Consider the following 16,416-nt stretch of genomic DNA (forward strand, 5'->3'; position numbering starts at 1 on the left):
ACATCGGCCTCCAGCCGACTTGTCTCCAAGGGTCTGTTGCTGCCTCGGGCACCATATGATCCTTCTCCTGTGAGTCTAGATTTTCGAATCCGACGCAAAAATGATAGTTAATTGTAACGTTCAGGGCCTCCTAATAACGATGGAACTCTCAAATTGCGTCGAGATTCAATACATCGGCCTCTAGCGGACTTGTCTCCAATTGGATATTGCTGTCTCGAGCACCGTATGAACTTCTCCTGTGAGTAGATTTTCGAATCCGACGCATAAGTGATAGTTCATTGTAACGTTCAGGGCCTTCTAATGACGATGGGACACTCAAATTGCGTCGAGATTCAATACATCGGCCTCCAGCCGACTTGTCTCCAACGGTCTATTGCTGCCTCGGGCACCTAATGGTCGTTCTCCTGTGAGTTTAGATTTTCGAATCCGACGAAAAACTGATAGTTAATTGTAACATTCAGGGCCTCCTAATGACGATGGAACACTCATTTTGCGTGGCGATCCAATACATCGTCCTCCAACCGACTTGTCTCCAAGGGTCAATAGCTGCCTCGGGCACCGTATGGTCGTTCCCCTGTGAATTTAGATTATCGAATCCGACGCAAAAATGATAGTTAATTGTAACGTTCAGGGCCTTGTAATGACGATGGAACACTCAAATTGCGTCGAGATTCAATACATCGTCCTCCAGCCGACTTGTCTCCAAGGGTCTGTTGCTGCCTCGGGCAGCTTATGGTCGTTCTCCTGTGAGTTTAGATTATCGAATCCGACGCAAAAATGATAGTTAGTTGTAACGTTCAGGGCCTCCTAATGCCGATGGAACACTCAAATTGCGTCGAGATTCAACACATCGGTCTGCAGCCGACTTGTCTCCAAGGGTCTATTGCTGCCTCGGGCACCGTATGGTCGTTCCCCTGTGAGTCTAGATTTTCGAATCCGACGCAAAAATGATAGTTAATTTTAACGTTCAGGGCCTTGTAATGACGATGGAACGCTCAAATTGCATTGATATTCAATACATCGGCCTCCAGCCGACTTGTCACCACGGGTCTATTGCTGCCTCGGGCACCATATGGTCGTTCTCCTGTGAGTTTAGATTATCGAATCCGACGCAAAAATGATAGCTTAATTGTAACGTTTAGGGCCTCCTAATGACGATGGGACACTCAAATTGCGTCGAGATTCAATACATCGTCCTCCAGCCGACTTGTCTCCAAGGGGATATTGCTGTCTCGGGCACAATATGATCCTTCTCCTGTGAGTCTAGATTTTCGAATCCGACGCAAAAATGATAGTGATTTGTAACGTTCAGCGCCTCCTAATGACGATAGAAGACTCAAATTGCGTCGAGATTCAATACATCGTCCTCCAGCCGATTTGTCTCCAAGATGATATTGCTGCCTCGGGCACCAAATGGTTCGTCTGCTGAGAGTCTAGTTTTTCGAATTCGACGAAAAACTGAGAGTTAATTGTAACATTCAGGGCCTCCTAATGACGATGGAACACTCAAATTGCGTAGCGATCCAATACATCATCCTCCAGCCGACTTGTCTCCAAGAGTCTAATGCTGCCTCGGGCACTTTATGGTCGTTCTCTTGTAAGTCTAGATTTTCGAATCCGACGCAAAAATGATGGTTAATTGTAACGTTCAGGGCCGCCTAATGACGATGGAACTCTCAAATTGCGTCGAGATTCAATACATCGCCCTCCAGCCGACTTGTCTCCAAGGGTCTATTGCTGCCTCGGGCACCTTATGGTCGTTCTCCTGTGAGTCTAGATTTTCGAATCCGACGCAAAAATGATAGTTAATTGTAACGTTCAGGGCCTTCTAATGACGATGGAACACTCAAATTGCGTCGAGATTCAATACATCGACCTCCAGCCGACTTGTCTCCACGGGTCTATTGCTGCCTCGGGCACCTTATGGTCATTCTCCTGTGAGTTTAGATTATCGAATCCGACGCAAAAATGATAGTTAATTGTAACGTTTAGGGCCTCCTAATGCCGATGGAACACTCAAATTGCTTCGAGATTCAATACATCGGCCTCTAGCCGACTCGTCTCCAAGGGTCTATTGCTGCCTCGGGCACCTTATGGTCGTTCTCCTGTGAGTCTAGATTTTCGAATCCGACGCAAAAATGATAGTTAATTGTAACGTTCAGGGCCTTGTAATGACGGTGGAACACTCAAATTGCGTCGAGATTCAATACATCCTCCTCCAGCCGACTTGTCTCCAAGGGTCTAATGCTGCCTCGGACACCTTAAGGTTGTTCTCCTGTGAGTTTAGATTATCGAATCCGACGCAAAAATGATAGTTAATTGTAACGTTTAGAGCCTCCTAATGACGATGGAACACTCAGATTGCGTCGATATTCAATACATCGGCCTCCAGCCGACTTGTCTCCAAGGGTCTGTTGCTGCCTCGGGCACCATATGATCCTTCTCCTGTGAGTCTAGATTTTCGAATCCGACGCAAAAATGATAGTTAATTGTAACGTTCAGGGCCTTGTAATGACGATGGAACACTCAAATTGCGTCGAGATTCAATACATCCTCCTCCAGCCGACTTGTCTCCAAGGGTCTAATGCTGCCTCGGACACCTTAAGGTTGTTCTCCTGTGAGTTTAGATTATCGAATCCGACGCAAAAATGATAGTTAATTGTAACGTTTAGGGCCTCCTAATGACGATGGGACACTCATATTGCGTCAAGATTCAATACATCGTCTTCCAGCCGACTTGTCTCCAAGGGGATATTGCTGTCTCGGGCACAATATGATCCTTCTCCTGTGGGTCTAGATTTTCGAATCCGACGCAAAAATGATAGTGAATTGTAACGTTCAGCGCCTCCTAATGACGATAGAAGACTCAAATTGCGTCGAGATTCAATACATCGTCCTCCAGCCCATTTGTCTCCAAGGGGATATTGCTGCATCGGGCACCAAATGGTTCGTCTGCTGTGAGTCTAGATTCCCGAATCCGACGAAAAACTGATAGTTAATTGTAACATTCAGGGCCTCCTAATGACGATGGAACACTCAAATTGCGTCGCGATCCAATACATCATCCTCCAGCCGACTTGTCTCCAAGGGTCTAATGCTGCCTGGGGCACATTATGGTCGTTCTCTTGTAAGTCTAGATTTTCGAATCCGACGCTAAAATGATAGTTAATTGTAACGTTCAGGGCCGCCTAATGACGATGGAACTCTTGAATTGCGTCGAGATTCAATACATCGTCCTCCAACCGACTTGTCTCCAAGGGTCTATTGCTGCCTCGGACACCTTATGGTCGTTCTCCTGTGAGTCTAGATTTTCGAATCCGACGCAAAAATGAAAGTTAATTGTAACGTTCAGGGCCTTCTAATGACGATGGAACACTCAAATTGCGTCGAGATTCAATACATCGGCCTCCAGCCGACTTGGCTGCAAGGGGATATCGCTGCCTCGGGCACCACATGGTCCTGTGAGTCTAGATTTTCGAATCCGTCGCAAAAATGATAGTGAATTGTAACGTTCAGCGCCTCCTAATGACGATAGAAGACTCAAATTGCGTCGCAATCCAATTCATCGTCCTCCAGCCGACTTGTCTCCAAGGTTCTATTGCTGCCTCGGGCACCTTATGGTCGTTCTCCTGTGAGTCTAGATTTTCGAATGCGACGCAAAAATGATAGTTAATTGTAACGTTCAGGGCCTTGTAATGACGATGGAACACTCAAATTGCGTCGAGATTCAATACATCGTCCTCCAGCCGACTTGTCTCCAAGGGTCTGTTGCTGCCTCCGGCAGCTTATGGTCGTTGTCCTGTGAGTTTAGATTATCGAATCCGACGCAAAAATGATAGTTAATTGTAACGTTCAGGGCCTCCTAATGCCGATGGAACACTCAAATTGCGTCGAGATTCAATACATCGGCCAGCAGCCGACTTGTCTCCAAGGGTCTATTGCTGCCTCGGGCACCTTATGGTCGTTCCCCTGTGAGTCTAGATTCTCGAATCCGACGCAAAAATGATAGTTAATTTTAACGTTCAGGGCCTTGTAATGACGATGGAACGCTCAAATTGCATCGATATTCAATACATCAGCCTCCATCCGACTTGTCACCACGGGTCTATTGCTGCCTCGGGCACCATATGGTCGTTCTCTTGTGAGTTTAGATTATCGAATCCGACGCAAAAATGATAGCTTAATTGTAACGTTTAGGGCCTCCTAATGACGATGGGACACTCAAATTACGTCGAGATTCAATACATCGTCCTCCAGCCGACTTGTCTCCACGGGGATTATGCTGTCTCGGGCACAATATGATCCTTCTCCTGTGAGTCTAGATTTTCGAATCCGACGCAAAAATGATAGTGAATTGTAACGTTCAGCGCCTCCTAATGACGATAGAAGACTCAAATTGCGTCGAGATTCAATACATCGTCCTCCAGCCGATTTGTCTCCAAGATGATATTGCTGCCTCGGGCACCAAATGGTTCGTCTGCTGAGAGTCTAGATTTTCGAATTCGACGAAAAACTGAGAGTTAATTGTAACATTCAGGGCCTCCTAATGACGATGGGACACTCAAATTGCGTCGAGATTCAATACATCGCCCTCCAGCCGACTTGTCTCCAAGGGTCTATTGCTGCCTCGGGCACCTTATGGTCGTTCTCCTGTGAGTCTAGATTTTCGAATCCGACGCAAAAATGATAGTTAATTGTAACGTTCAGGGCCTTGTAATGACGATGGAATACTCAAATTGCGTCGAGATTCAATACATCGACCTCCAGCCGACTTGTCTCCACGGGTCTATTGCTGCCTCGGGCACCTTATGGTCGTTCTCCTGTGAGTTTAGATTATCGAATCCGACTCAAAAATGATAGTTAATTGTAACGTTTAGGGCCTCCTAATGCCGATGGAACACTCAAATTGCTTCGAGATTCAATACATCGGCCTCCAGCCGACAAGTCTCCAAGGGTCTATTGCTGCCTCGGGCACCTTATGGTCGTTCTCCTGTGAGTCTAGATTTTCGAATCCGACGCAAAAATGATAGTTAATTGTAACGTTCAGGGCCTTGTAATGACGATGGAACACTCAAATTGCGTCGAGATTCAATACATCCTCCTCCAGCCGACTTGTCTCCAAGGGTGTAATGCTGCCTCGGGCACCTTATGGTTGTTCTCCTGTGAGTTTAGATTATCGAATCCGACGCAAAAATGACAGTTAATTGTAACGTTTAGGGCCTCCTAATGACGATGGGACACTCATATTGCGTCGAGATTCAATACATCGTCCCCCAGCCGACTTGTCTCCAAGGGGATATTGCTGTCTCGGGCACAATATGATCCTTCTCCTGTGAGTCTAGATTTTCGAATCCGACGCAAAAATGATAGTGAATTGTAACGTTCAGCGCCTCCTAATGACGATAGAAGACTCAAATTGCGTCGAGATTCAATACATCGTCCTCCAGCCGATTTGTCTCCAAGGGGATATTGCTGCCTCGGGCACCAAATGGTTCGTCTGCTGTGAGTCTAGATTCTCGAATCCGACGAAAAACTGATAGTTAATTGTAACATTCAGGGCCTCCTAATGACGATGGAACACTCAAATTGCGTCGCGATCCAATACGTCATCCTCCAACCGACTTGTCTCCAAGGGTCTAATGCTGCCTCGGGCACTTTATGGTCGTTCTCTTGTAAGTCTAGATTTTCGAATCCGACGCAAAAATGATAGTTAATTGTTACGTTCAGGGCCGCCTAATGACGATGGAACTCTCGAATTGCGTCGAGATTCAATACATCGTCCTCCAACCGACTTGTCTCCAAGGGTCTATTGCTGCCTCGGACACCTTATGGTCCTTCTCCTGTGAGTCTAGATTTTCGAATCCGTCGCAAAAATGATAGTGAATTGTAACGTTCAGCGCCTCCTAATGACGATAGAAGACTTAAAAGTGCGTCGCGATCCAATACATCGTCCTCCAGCCGACTTGTCTCCAAGGTTCTATTGCTGCCTCGGGCACCTTATGGTCGTTCTCCTGTGAGTCTAGATTTTCGAATCCGACGCAAAAATGATAGTTAATTGCAACGTTCAGGGCCTTGTAATGACGATGGAACACTCAAATTGCGTCGAGATTCAATACATCGTCCTCCAGCCGACTTGTCTCCAAGGGGATATTGCTGTCTCGGGCACAATATGATCCTTCTCCTGTGAGTCTAGATTTTCGAATCCGACGCAAAAATGATAGTGAATTGTAACGTTCAGCGCCTCCTAATGACGATAGAAGACTCAAATTGCGTCGAGATTCAATACATCGTCCTCCAGCCGATTTGTCTCCAAGATGATATTGCTGCCTCGGGCACCAAATGGTTCGTCTGCTGAGAGTCTAGATTTTCGAATTCGACGAAAAACTGAGAGTTAATTGTAACATTCAGGGCCTCCTAATGACGATGGAACACTCAAATTGTGTCGCGATCCAATACATCATCCTCCAGCCGACTTGTCTCCAAGAGTCTAATGCTGCCTCGGGCACTTTATGGTCGTTCTCTTGTAAGTCTAGATTTTCGAATCCGACGCAAAAATGATGGTTAATTGTAACGTTCAGGGCCGCCTAATGACGATGGAACTCTCAAATTGCGTCGAGATTCAATACATCGCCCTCCAGCCGACTTGTCTCCAAGGGTCTATTGCTGCCTCGGGCACCTTATGGTCGTTCTCCTGTGAGTCTAGATTTTCGAATCCGACGCAAAAATGATAGTTAATTGTAACGTTCAGGGCCTTGTAATGACGATGGAACACTCAAATTGCGTCGAGATTCAATACATCGACCTCCAGCCGACTTGTCTCCACGGGTCTATTGCTGCCTCGGGCACCTTATGATCGTTCTCCTGTGAGTTTAGTTTATCGAATCCGACTCAAAAATGATAGTTAATTGTAACGTTTCGGGCCTCCTAATGCCGATGGAACACTCAAATTGCTTCGAGATTCAATACATCGGCCTCCAGCCGACTCGTCTCCAAGGGTCTATTGCTGCCTCGGGCACCTTATGGACGTTCTCCTGTGAGTCTAGATTTTCGAATCCGACGCAAAAATGATAGTTAATTGTAACGTTCAGGGCCTTGTAATGACGATGGAACACTCAAATTGCGTCGAGATTCAATACATCCTCCACCTTCCGACTTGTCTCCAAGGGTCTAATGCTGCCTCGGGCACCTTATGGTTGTTCTCCTGTGAGTTTAGATTATCGAATCCGACGCAAAAATGATAGTTAATTGTAACGTTTAGGGCCTCCTAATGGCGATGGAACACTCAGATTGCGTCGATATTCAATACATCGGCCTCCAGCCGACTTGTCTCCAAGGGTCTGTTGCTGCCTCGGGCACCATATGATCCTTCTCCTGTGAGTCTAGATTTTCGAATCCGACGCAAAAATGATAGTGAATAGTAACGTTCAGCGCCTCCTGATGACGATAGAACTCTCCAATTGCGTCGAGATTCAATACATCGTCTTCCAGCCGACTTGTCTCCAAGGGTCTAATGCTGCCTCGGGCACCTTATGGTCGTTCTCTTGTAAGTCTAGATTTTCGAATCCGACGCAAAAATGATAGTTAACTGTAACGTTCAGGGCCTCCTAATAACGATGGAACTCTCAAATTGCGTCGATATTCAATACATCGCCCTCCAGCCGACTTGTCTCCAAGGGTCTATTGCTGCCCCGGGCACCTTATGGTCGTTCTCCTGTGAGTCTAGATTTTCGAATCCGACGCAAAAATGATAGTTAATTGTAACGTTCAGGGCCTTCTAATGACGATGGATCACTCAAATTTCGTCGAGATTCAATACATCGGCCTCCAGCCGACTTGTCTCCAAGGGGATATCGCTGCCGCGGGCACCACATGGTCTTTCTCCTGTGAGTCTAGATTTTCGAATCCGACGCAAAAATGATAGTTAATTTTAACGTTCACGGCCTTGTAATGACGATGGAACACTCAAATTGCGTCGAGATTCAATACATCGGCCTCCAGCCGACTTGTCTCCACGGGTCTATTGCTGCCTCGGGCACCTTATGGTCGTTCTCCTGTGAGTTTAGATTATCGAATCCGACGCAGAAATGATAGTTAATTGTAACGCTCAGGGCCTCCTAATGCCGATGGAACACTCAAATTGCTTCGAGATTCAATACATCGGCCTCCAGCCGACTCGTCTCCAAGGGTCTATTGCTGCCTCGGACCCTTATGGTCGTTCTCCTGTGAGTCTAGATTTTCGAATCCGACGGAAAAATGATAGTTAATTGTAACGATCAGGGCCTTGTAATGACGATGGAACACTCAAATTGCGTCGAGATTCAATACATCGGCCTCCCGCCGACTTGTGTCCAAGGGTCTGTTGCTGCCTCGGGCCCCTTGTGGTCGTTCTCCTGTGAGTTTAGATTATCGAATCCCACGCAAAAATGATAGTTAATTGTAACGTTTAGGGCCTTGTAATGACGATGGGACACTCAAATTGCGTCGAGATTCAATACATCGTCCTCCAGCCGACTTGTCTCCAAGGGTCTAATGCTGTCTCGGGCACCTTATGGTCGTTCTCTTGTAAGTCTAGATTTTCGAATCCGACGCAAAAATGATAGTTAATTGTAACGTTCATGGCCTCCTAATGCCGATGGAACTCTCAAATTGCGTCGCGATCCAATACATCGTCCTCCAACCGACTTGTCTACAAGGGTCAATAGCTGCCTCGGTCACCGTATGGTCGTTCCCCTGTGAGTTTAGATTATCGAATCCGACGCAAAAATGATAGTTAATTGTAACGTTTAGGGCCTCCTAATGACGATGGAACACTCAAATTGCGTCGCGATCCAATACATCATCCTCCAGCCGACTTGTCTCCAAGAGTCTAATGCTGCCTCGGGCACTTTATGGTCGTTCTCTTGTAAGTCTAGATTTTCGAATCCGACGCAAAAATGATAGTTAATTGTTACGTTCAGGGCCGCCTAATGACGATGGAACTCTCAAATTGCGTCGCGATTCAATACATCGTCCTCCAGCCGACTTGTCTCCAAGGGTCTATTGCTGCCTCGGTCACCTTATGGTCGTTCTCCTGTGAGTCTAGATTTTCGAATCCGACGCAAAAATGATAGTTAATTGTAACGTTCAGGGTCTTCTAATGGCGATGGAACACTCAAATTGCGTCGAGATTCAATACATCGGCCTCCAGCCGACTTGTCTCCAAGGGGATATCGCTGCCTCGGGCACCACATGGTCCTTCTCCTGTGAGTCTAGACTTTCGAATCCGACGCAAAAATGATAGTGAATTGTAACGTTCAGGGCCTTGTAATGACGATGGAACACTCAAATTGCGTCGAGATTCAATACATCGGCCTCCAGCCGACTTGTCTCTACGGGTCTATTGCTGCCTCGGGCACCTTATGGTCGTTCTCCTGTGAGTTTAGATTATCGAATTCGACGCAAAAATGATAGTTAATTGTAACGTTCAGGGCCTTGTAATGCCGATGGAACACTCAAATTGCGCCGAGATTAAATACATCGGCCTCCAGCCGACTTGTCTCCAAGGGTCTATTGCTGCCTCGGGCACCATATGGTCGTTCTCCTGTGAGTTTAGATTATCGAATCCGACGCAAACATGATAGCTTAATTGTAACGTTTAGGGCCTCCTAATGCCGATGGAACACTCAAATTGCGTCGAGATTCAATACATCGGCCTCCAGCCGACTTGTCTCCAAGGGTCTATTGCTGCCTCGGGCACCTTGTGGTCGTTCTCCTGTGAGTCTAGATTTTCGAATCCGACGCAAAAATGATAGTTAATTGTAACGTTCAGGGCCTTGGAATGACGATGGAACACTCAAATTGCGTCGAGATTCAATACATCGTCCTCCAGCCGACTTGTCTCCAAGGGGATATTGCTGTCTCGGGCACAATATGATCTTTCTCCTGTGAGTCTAGATTTTCGAATCCGATGCAAAAATGATAGTGAATTGTAACGTTCAGCGCCTCCTGATGACGATAGAAGATTGAATTTGCGTCGAGATTCAATACATCGTCCTCCAGCCGATTTGTCTCCAAGGGGTATATTGCTGTCTCGAGCACCATATGAACTTCTCCTGTGAGTAGATTTTCGAATCCGACGCGAAACTGATAGTTAATTGTAAGGTTCAGGGCCTTGTAATGACGATGGAACACTCAAATTGCGTCGAGATTCGATACATCGGCCTCCAGCCGACTTGTCACCAGGGGTCTATTGCTGTCTCGGGCACCTTATGGTCGTTCTCCTGTGAGTCTAGATTTTCGAATCCGACCCAAAAATGATAGTTAATTGTAACGTTCAGGGCCTTCTAATGACGATGGAACACTCAAATTGCATCGAGATTCGATACATCGGCCTCCAGCCGACTTGTCTCCAAGGGTCTATTGCTGCCTCGGGCACCTTATTGTCGATCTCCTGTGAGTCTAGATTTTCGAATCCGACGCAAAAATGATAGTGAATTGTAACGTTCAGCGCCTCCTAATGACGATAGAAGACTCATATTGCGTCGCGATCCAATACATCGTCCTCCAGCCGACTTGTCTCCAAGGGTCTATTGCTGCCTCGGGCACCTTATGGTCTTTCTCCTGTGAGTCTAGATTTTCGAATCCGACGCAAAAATGATAGTTAATTGTAACGTTCAGGGCCTTGATATGACGATGGAACACTCAAATTGCGTCGAGATTCAATACATCGGCCACCAGCCGACTTGTCTCCAAGGGTCTATTGCTGCCTCGGGCACCTTATGGTCGTTCTCCTGTGAGTCTAGATTTTCGAATCCGACGCAAAAATGATAGTTAATTGTAACGTTCAGGGCCATGTAATGACGATGGAACACTCAAATTGCGTCGAGATTCAATACATCGGCCTCCCGCCGACTTGTGTCCAAGGGTGTTGCTGCCTCGGGAACCTTATGGTCGTTCTCCTGTGAGTTTAGATTATCGAATCCGACGCAAAAATGATAGTTAATTGTAACGTTCAGGGCCTTGTAATGACGATAGGACACTAAAATTGCGTCGAGATTCAATACATCGTCCTCCAGCCGACTTGTCTCCAAGGGTCTAATGCTGCCTCGGGCAGCTTATGGTTGTTCTCCTGTGAGTTTAGATTATCGAATCCGACGCAAAAATGATAGTTAATTGTAACGTTTAGGGCCTTCTAATGACGATGGAACACTCAAATTGCGTCGAGATTCAATACATCGTCCTCCAGCCGACTTGTCTCCATGGGTCTATTGCTGCCTCGGGCACCTTATGGTCGTTCTCCTGTGAGTTTAGATTATCGAATCCGACGCAAAAATGATAGTTAATTGTAACGTTCAGGGCCTTGTAATGACGATGGAACACTCAAATTGCGTAGAGATTCAATACATCGGCCACCAGCCGACTTGTCTCCAAGGGTCTATTGCTGCCTCGGGCACCTTATGGTCGTTCTCCTGTGAGTCTAGATTTTCGAATCCGACGCTAAAATGATAGTTAATTGTAACGTTCAGGGCCATGTAATGACGATGGAACACTCAAATTGCGTCGAGATTCAATACATCGGCCTCCCGCCGACTTGTCTCCAAGGGTGATGCTGCCTCGGGCACCTTATGGTCGTTCTCCTGTGAGTCTAGATTTTCGAATCCGACGCAAAAATGATAGTGAATAGTAACGTTCATCGCCTCCTGATGACGATAGAACTCTCAAATTGCGTCGAGATTCAATACATCGCCCTCCAGCCGACTTGTCTCCAAGGGTCTAACGCTGCCTCGGGCACCTTATGGTCGTTCTCTTGTAAGTCTAGATTTTCGAATCCGACGCAAAAATGATAGTTAATTGTAACGTTCATGGCCTCCTAATGCCGATGGAACTCTCAAATTGCGTCGAGATTCAATACATCGGCCTCCAGCGGACTTGTCTCCAAGGGGATATTGCTGTCTCGAGCACCGTATGAACTTCTCCTGTGGGTAGATTTTCGAATCCGACGCATAAATGATAGTTAATTGTAACGTTCAGGGCCTTCTAATGACGATAGGACACTCAAATTGCGTCGAGATTCAATACATCGTCCTCCAGCCGACTTGTCTCCAAGGGGATATTGCTGTCTCGGGCACAATATGATCCTTCTCCTGTGAGTCTAGATTTTCGAATCCGACGCAAAAATGATAGTGAATTGTAACGTTCAGCGCCTCCTAATTACGATAGAAGACTCAAATTGCGCCGAGATTCAATACATCGTCCTCCAGCCGATTTGTCTCCAAGGGGTATATTGCTGTCTCGAGCACCGTATGAACTTCTCCTGTGAGTAGATTTTTGAATCCGACGCGAAACTGATAGTTAATTGTAACGTTCAGGGCCTTGTAATGACGATGGAACACTCAAATTGCGTCGAGATCAATACATCGGCCTCCAGCCGACTTGTCTCCAACGGTCAATTGCTGCCTCGGGCACCGTATGGTCGTTCCCCTGTGAGTTTAGATTATCGAATCCGACGCAAAAATGATAGTTAATTGTAACGTTTATGGCCTCCTAATGACGATGGGACACTCAAATTGCGTCGAGATTCAATACATCGTCCTCCAGCCGACTTGTCTCCAAGGGGATATTGCTGTCTCGGGCACAATATGATCCTTCTCCTGTGAGTCTAGATTTTCGAATCCGACGCAAAAATGATAGTGAATTGTAACGTTCAGCGCCTCCTAATGACGATAGAAGACTCAAATTGCGTCGGGATTCAATACATCGTCCTCCAGCCGATTTGTCTCCAAAGGGATTTTGCTGCCTCGGGCACCAAATGGTTCGTCTGCTGTGAGTCTAGATTTTCGAATCCGACGAAAAACTGATAGTTAATTGTAACATTCAGGGCCTCCTAATGACGATGGAACACTCAAATCGCGTCGCGATCCATTACATCGTCCTCCAGCCGACTTGTCTCCAAGCATCTAATGCTGCCTCGGGCACTTTATGGTCGTTCTCTTGTAAGTCTAGATTTTCGAATCCGACGCAAAAATGATAGTTAATTGTCACGTTCAGGGCCTTGTAATGGCGATGGAACACTCAAATTGCGTCGAGATTCAATACATCGTCCTCCAGCCGACTTGTCTACAAGGGTCTGTTGCTGCCTCGGGCAGCTTATGGTCGTTCTCCTGTGAGTTTAGATTATCGAATCCGACGCAAAAATGATAGTTAATTGTAACGTTAAGGGCCTCCTAATGCCGATGGAACACTCAAATTGCGTCGAGATTCAATACATCGGCCACCAGCCGACTTGTCACCAAGGATCTATTGCTGCCTCGGGCACCTTACGGTCGTTCTCCTGTGAGTCTAGATTTTCGAATCCGACGCAAAAATGATAGTTAATTGTAACGTTCAGGGCCATGTAATGACGATGGAACACTCAAATTGCGTCGAGATTCAATACATTGGCCTCCCGCCGACTTGTCTCCAAGGGTGATGCTGCCTCGGGCACCTTATGGTCGTTCTCCTGTGAGTTTAGATTATCGAATCCGACGCAAAAATGATAGTTAATTGTAACGTTTAGGGCCTCCTAATGACGATGGAACACTCAAAATGCGTCGAGATTCAATACATCGTCCTCCAGCCGACTTGTCTCCAAGGGTCTATTGCTGCCTCGGGCACCTAATGGTCGTTCTCCTGTGAGTCTAGATTTTCGTATCCGACGCAAAAATGATAGTTAATTGTAACGTTCAGGGCCTTCTAATGACGATGGAACACTCAAATTGCGTCGAGATTCAATACATCGGCCTCCAGCCGACTTGTCACCAGGGGTCTATTGCTGCCTGGGGCACCTTACGGTCGTTCTCCTGTGAGTCTAGATTTTCGAATCCGACGCAAAAATGATAGTTAATTGTAACGTTCAGGGCCTTCTAAAGACGATGGAACACTCAAATTGCGTCGAGATTCAATACATCGGCCTCCAGCCGACTTGTCTCCAAGGGTCTGATGCTGCCTCGGGCACCATATGGTCGTTCTCCTGAGAGTTTAGATTATCGAATCCGACGCAAAAATGATAGTTAATTTTAACGTTCAGGGCCTCCTAATGCCGATGGACCACTCAAATTGCGTCGAGATTCAATACATCGGCCTCCAGCCGACTTGTCTCCAAGGGTCTATTGCTGCCTCGGGCACCTTATGGTCGTTCTCCTGTGAGTCTAGATTTTCGAATCCGACGCAAAAATGATAGTGAATTGTAACGTTCAGCGCCTCCTAATGACGATAGAAGACTCAAATTGCGTCGGGATTCAATACATCGTCCTCCAGCCGATTTGTCTCCAAGGGGATATTGCTGCCTCGGGCACCAAATGGTTCGTCTGCTGTGAGTCTAGATTTTCGAATCCGACGAAAAACTGATAGTTAATTGTAACATTCAGGGCCTCCTAATGACGATGGAACACTCAAATTGCGTCGCGATCCAATACATCGTTCTCCAGCCGACTTGTCTCCAAGGGTTATATTGCTAGCTCGAGCACCGTATGAACTTCTCCTGTGAGTAGATTTTCGAATCCGACGAAAAACTGATAGTTAATTGTAACATTCAGGGCCTCGTAATGACGATGGAACACTCATTTTGCGTCGCGATCCAATACATCGTCCTCCAACCGACTTGTCTCCAAGGGTCGGCACCGTATGCACGTTCCCCTGTGAGTTTAGATTATCGAATCCGACGCAAAAATGATAGTTAATTGTAACGTTTAGGGCCTCCTAATGACGATGGGACACTCAAATTGCGTCGAGATTCAATACATCGTCCTCCAGCCGACTTGTCTCCAAGGGAATATTGCTGTCTCGGGCACAATATGATCCTTCTCCTGTGAGTCTACATTTTTGAATCCGACGCAAAAATGATAGTGAATTGTAACGTTCAGCGCCTCCTAATGACGATAGAAGACTCAAATTGCGTCGGGATTCAATACATCGTCCTCCAGCCGATTTGTCTCCAAGGGGATATTGCTGCCTCGGGCACCAAATGGTTCGTCTGCTGTGAGTCTAGATTTTCGAATCCGACGAAAAACTGATAGTTAATTGTAACATTCAGGGCCTCCTAATGACGATGGAACACTCAAATTGCGTCGATATTCAACACATCGGACTCCAGCCGACTTGTCTCCAAGGGTCTGTTGCTGCCTCGGGCACCATATGATCCTTCTCCTGTGAGTCTACATTTTTGAATCCGACGCAAAAATGATAGTGAATTGTAACGTTCAGCGCCTCCTAATGACGATAGAAGACTCATATTGCGTCGCGATCCAATACATCGTCCTCCAGCCGACTTGTCTCCAAGGGTCTATTGCTGCCTCGGGCACCTTATGGTCTTTCTCCTGTGAGTCTAGATTTTCGAATCCGACGCAAAAATGATGGTTAATTGTAACGTTCAGGGCCTTGAAATGACGATGGAACACTCAAATTGCGTCGAGATTCAATACATCGGCCACCAGCCGACTTGTCTCCAAGGGTCTATTGCTGCCTCGGGCACCTTATGGTCGTTTTCCTGTGAGTCTAGATTTTCGAATCCGACGCAAAAATGATAGTTAATTGTAACGTTCACGGCCATGTAATGACGATGGAACACTCAAATTGCGTCGAGATTCAATACATTGGCCTCCCGCCGACTTGTCTCCAAGGGTGATGCTGCCTCGGGCACCTTATGGTCGTTCTCCTGTGAGTTTAGATTATCGAATCCGACGCAAAAATGATAGTTAATTGTAACGTTTAGGGCCTCCTAATGACGATGGAACACTCAAAATGCGTCGAGATTCAATACATCGTCCTCCAGCCGACTTGTCTCCAAGGGTCTATTGCTGCCTCGGGCACCTAATGGTCGTTCTCCTGTGAGTCTAGATTTTCGTATCCGACGCAAAAATGAAAGTTAATTGTAACGTTCAGGGCCTTCTAATGACGATGGAACACTCAAATTGCGTCGAGATTCAATACATCGGCCTCCAGCCGACTTGTCACCAGGGGTCTATTGCTGCCTGGGGCACCTTACGGTCGTTCTCCTGTGAGTCTAGATTTTCGAATCCGACGCAAAAATGATAGTTAATTGTAACGTTCAGGGCCTTCTAAAGACGATGGAACACTCAAATTGCGTCGAGATTCAATACATCGGCCTCCAGCCGACTTGTCTCCAAGGGTCTGATGCTGCCTCGGGCACCATATGGTCGTTCTCCTGAGAGTTTAGATTATCGAATCCGACGCAAAAATGATAGTTAATTTTAACGTTCAGGGCCTCCTAATGCCGATGGACCACTCAAATTGCGTCGAGATTCAATACATCGGCCTCCAGCCGACTTGTCTCCAAGGGTCTATTGCTGCCTCGGGCACCTTATGGTCGTTCTCCTGTGAGTCTAGATTTTCGAATCCGACGCAAAAATGATAGTGAATTGTAACGTTCAGCGCCTCCTA

The sequence above is a fragment of the Schistocerca serialis genome, chromosome 10 (assembly GCF_023864345.2).
Source record: "Schistocerca serialis cubense isolate TAMUIC-IGC-003099 chromosome 10, iqSchSeri2.2, whole genome shotgun sequence".
In the NCBI taxonomy this organism is placed as follows: Eukaryota; Metazoa; Arthropoda; class Insecta; order Orthoptera; family Acrididae; genus Schistocerca; species Schistocerca serialis.